This window comes from Periophthalmus magnuspinnatus, chromosome 15 (genome assembly GCF_009829125.3).
Source record: "Periophthalmus magnuspinnatus isolate fPerMag1 chromosome 15, fPerMag1.2.pri, whole genome shotgun sequence".
In the NCBI taxonomy this organism is placed as follows: Eukaryota; Metazoa; Chordata; class Actinopteri; order Gobiiformes; family Gobiidae; genus Periophthalmus; species Periophthalmus magnuspinnatus.
Window position 1 is genome coordinate 31288966 of NC_047140.1, and position 4718 is coordinate 31293683.

Below are 4718 nucleotides of genomic sequence, written 5' to 3' on the forward strand. Positions count from 1 at the left end.
CGTCTGACGTCACAGCGGCTTATCTCGGCCTCCGCCAGCGCACGTGCCCAGAGCGCCCCAGGGCGCGAGGCTTCAGGAGGAGAGGCTTCAGGAGGAGAGGCTTCAGGAGGAGAGGCTTCAGGAGGAGAGAGGCTTCAGGAGGAGAGGCTTCAGGAGGAGAGGCTTCAGGAGGAGAGAGGCTTCAGGAGGCTTCAGGAGGAGAGGCTTCAGGAGGAGAGAGGCTTCAGGAGGAGAGAGGCTTCAGGAGGAGAGAGGCTTCAGGAGGAGAGAGGCTTCAGGAGGAGAGAGGCTTCAGGAGGAGAGGCTTCAGGAGGAGAGAGGCTTCAGGAGGAGAGGCTTCAGGAGGAGAGAGGCTTCAGGAGGAGAGGCTTCAGGAGGAGAGAGGCTTCAGGAGGAGAGAGGCTTCAGGAGGAGAGAGGCTTCAGGAGGAGAGGCTTCAGGAGGAGAGAGGCTTCAGGAGGAGAGGCTTCAGGAGGAGAGGCTTCAGGAGGAGAGAGGCTTCAGGAGGAGAGGCTTCAGGAGGAGAGGCTTCAGGAGGAGAGAGGCTTCAGGAGGGGAGGCTTCAGGAGGAGAGAGGCTTCAGGAGGAGAGGCTTCAGGAGGCTTCAGGAGGAGAGGCTTCAGGAGGAGAGAGGCTTCAGGAGGAGAGGCTTCAGGAGGAGAGAGGCTTCAGGAGGAGAGGCTTCAGGAGGAGAGGCTTCAGGAGGAGAGAGGCTTCAGGAGGAGAGAGGCTTCAGGAGGAGAGGCTTCAGGAGGAGAGAGGCTTCAGGAGGAGAGGCTTCAGGAGGAGAGGCTTCAGGAGGAGAGAGGCTTCAGGAGGAGAGGCTTCAGGAGGAGAGAGGCTTCAGGAGGAGAGGCTTCAGGAGGAGAGAGGCTTCAGGAGGGGAGGCTTCAGGAGGAGAGAGGCTTCAGGAGGAGAGGCTTCAGGAGGCTTCAGGACGAGAGAGGCTTCAGGAGGAGAGAGGCTTCAGGAGGAGAGAGGCTTCAGGAGGAGAGGGGCTTCAGGAGGAGAGAGGCTTCCGGACGAGAGGGGCTTCAGGAGGAGAGAGGCTTCAGGGGAGGCTTCAGGACTCGGGGAGGTTTTAGGAGGCTTCGGGACTTGGGTCAGTTGCAGGACTCAGGAGGCTTCAGGGGAGGGTTCAGGACTCGAGAGGCTTCGGGACCTGGAGAGCTTCAGGACTTGGGTCATCTTCAGGAGGCTTCAGGACTCAGAAGGCTTCAGGACCTGGAGAACTTTAGGACTTGGGGCGGCTTCAGGACTCGGGGCGGCTTCAGAACTCCATAGGCTTCAGGACTCTGGGCAGCTTCGGGACTCGGAGCGGCTTCATGACTCAGGTCAGCTTCAGGACTCGGCTCAGCTGCAGGACTTGGAAGGCTTCAGGACTTGGAAGGCTTCACGACTCAGAGAGCTTCAGGACTCGGGTCATCTTCAGGACTTGGGGCGACTTTAGGACTCGGGGCAGCTGCAGGACTCGGGGCGGCTTCAGGACTCGGGTCTTCAGGAGGCTTCAGGAGTCAGGTCGGCTTCAGGACTTGGGAGGCTTCAGGACTCAGGTCAGCTTCAGGACTCGGCTTAGCTGCAGCACTTGGGAGGTCATCTTTAGGAGGCTTCAGGACTCGGGTTGGCTTCAGGACTCGGGTCATCTTCAGGAGGCTTCAGGACTCAGGGCGACTTCAGGACTTGGGGCAGCTTCAGGACTAAGATCAAATTCAGGAGGCTTTAGGGCTCGGGGTAGCTGCAGGACTCGGCTCGGCTTCAGGACTCGGGTCATCTTCAGGAGGCTTCAGGACTCAGGTCAGCTTCAGGAGACTCTATTTTAGTCTGTAATGATGAGAGTAAAACGTTTCTTTGTGCACAAACCTCTCACTCGTGTCGTCTGTTCTGATTCGTGGGTTTATCAGGAGAAACATGCACAAACATTCCAACCGTTCACTTTAAGGAGCCGTTAAAAAGATTCGACTCTGCACAGACACTATTAGCAAGAAAATAAACCAAATTAATCCAATATTACTCAAACATTGTTCACATTTTTTTTACTTAAAGAACAAGTATGTGCAAGTTTTATTTAAAATGACATAAACTTGACGTAACTGTGGATAAACTACAAATCAAATGAAGCTTTATAACAACAGAACAGGTGTATTCTTAATTAAAAAACACTTTATGGTCTCGCTGTTGTTGTTGTTGTTGTTGTCGTCATGTGATGTTTAGTTTTAGACAATTATCCAATCAGAGAGAAGAACGAGCCTCATGTGACTCTCATTTGAGTTGCCAGTTCCTGTGACTAAAACCAGTTGGGAATAAACTTAAATAAAAAAAAAAAAAAAAAAAAAAGAAAGATCTAAATAAAATATTAAAATAAATATATTAATTAAAAAACTGATTAAAAAAATAAAATAATAATAATAATAAATAAATCTAAAAAAGAAATACCTAAAAAAAGAATAAAATAAATACATGAATTGATAATAATAATAATAATAATAATAATAATAATAATAATAATAATAATAATAATTCATAAAATAATAAAACAAAAACCTAAAAAAGAAAGACCTAAACAAAATAATTAACTCAAATAATTAAAGAAAATGAATGAATAAATAAATAAATACATAAATAAATAAATAAATAAATAAAGACTCCTCTGAATCCTCTCTACCCCAGCATCATGACTCAGTGCTAGTGCAGCCTCTGCAGCTCAGACAGTGAATCCTGTTGGTTCTGGGGCCCGTCCATAAACTGTATGTTTGTAATGAGACTCGTTTGTGTCGTCCAGAGCAGAGACAAAGGCTCTGGCAGCTCCGGCTCAGTTGTGAATGTGATTGTAGTTTCATTTTTAAACCAGCGCAGGCCACACATACACAGACCCCCTTTAACAATGACTAATGAGGCTAATATTAGACTATTACTTTCAGTTGGATATTAGGACACGCTCTGCACTTGCAAAACGTCCGGGCTGTTTTCTTTATCTCTCGTTTCATTCAGGTCTGTGTGAGTGTTTCTTTGGAAATCAGCTCCTCCTCCTGTTACGAATCACTCAAGGAATTTATGATAAGAATCTGGAAAACGCAGTTAATTTCCTGAGTGTTTATTTAAATATACAAAATTTGACCTGGCCTCAGTAAAAACCTATAAACTGGAAGAAAACACATGTAAATAGAAATGTGTGTGTACAATATAAACTCATGTATGTGGTGTGTATGAAGCGGGAGTGTGTAAATGTGCATGTGCTATAAGTGTGTGTGTGTGTGTGTGTGTCCATTATCAGTGTGCGTCTCGTTTGCAGAGATGTGCTGCTCTTTGGTCCGTCTCTGATATGGTTTTGTAGATACAGCCAAATCAAATGTCATAAAATCTATTCATAAGTAGATCCACTTACACGTGTTTGTTCAGCTGCTCATGTCCTGACGTCCAACTCACCGTCTTCAACCGCACGGCTTCTTTGAGACTGTACAGAACAAAAAAAAAAAAAAAAACAACAACAACTGGGCATCACTGATCACAACATCTAAGTCATAAAAAAATATTATTATTATTATTATTATTATTACTAGAGAACATACCTCTATTTTCAACTATGTTACCGTGGTAACATAATAAACGTGTCATTGAAATGAATGGGGTTCAGAGTATTGGACTTTGTTTTAGACTAAATAGATGCTCTACACTCACCAAACTATGGCCTAAAATTCAAGATTGGCAAAACAAGTTGTATTTTCATGTGGAAAAAAAATGATGTTTCAAAATGACTCAATAGCGCCACCTCAAAAGTTCAAATACATTACAGCAATGAGAGACCTTTTTCATCGTAGACAAATGAAATTTGGTACAAACATAGAACATGTCAAGACAAGAAAAAAATTATATTATGACTCCACCCTAAACCCTACAGGAAGTCAGACATTGTGGGCGGAACCGCATTTTTTCAAAATTTTACCTCTCACATTTGGATTTTTTATGCCGTGGATTTTCATTCAAGAAACTTGCAAAATGGTCACAATTTACTAGACCCATGTGGGATTATAGGGAACTCTTTTGGAATTTTCTAAATTATAAAATGTGGGTGTGGCCAGCATGCAAAGAAAAAAGGCATTTTTTGAAGTTTTAAATGTCCCGTAGCTCAAACATGCAGTTTCCTATTTTCCGGTATTAATACACATTTTGTTCAAAATCTTCATCTGAGTGCATAGATATGCAATTTACACATATCCATTATTACATTGCTCCACAGCGCCCCCTTGAAATTTTTAAATGGCACGTAAAAAAATTACTTTGTCACAAACATTTGAAATTTGCCATGGACATCCCTATTCCGATACTGAACAAAAAAGTCAAAGACACCATACCTCTATTTTTAAAGGTGTTGCCATGGCAACGTCTGACATTTCTCATTGAAATACATAGGTTTTGGTCAACAAGGATGAAAAATATTTACTTTGTCATAGACCATTGAAATTTGGTACACATATTCCTCTCATCATAATGAACAAAAAAGCCAATGAAGACATACTTCTATTTCCAACCGTTCAGGCGTGACAATGTGATAAATGGTGTCATTGGAATGAATGGAGTAGTATTACTCAGTCGCCGATTTTGGGGGGAGGGGCGATGTAATGGGGAACGAAAGGCAGGATCTCCGCGGTGGCGTGTACCCCGCGGTCGCAAGGGGTGGCGAGGGCCTTTATCACTGCTTGCAGTTTTAATATTATTATTAT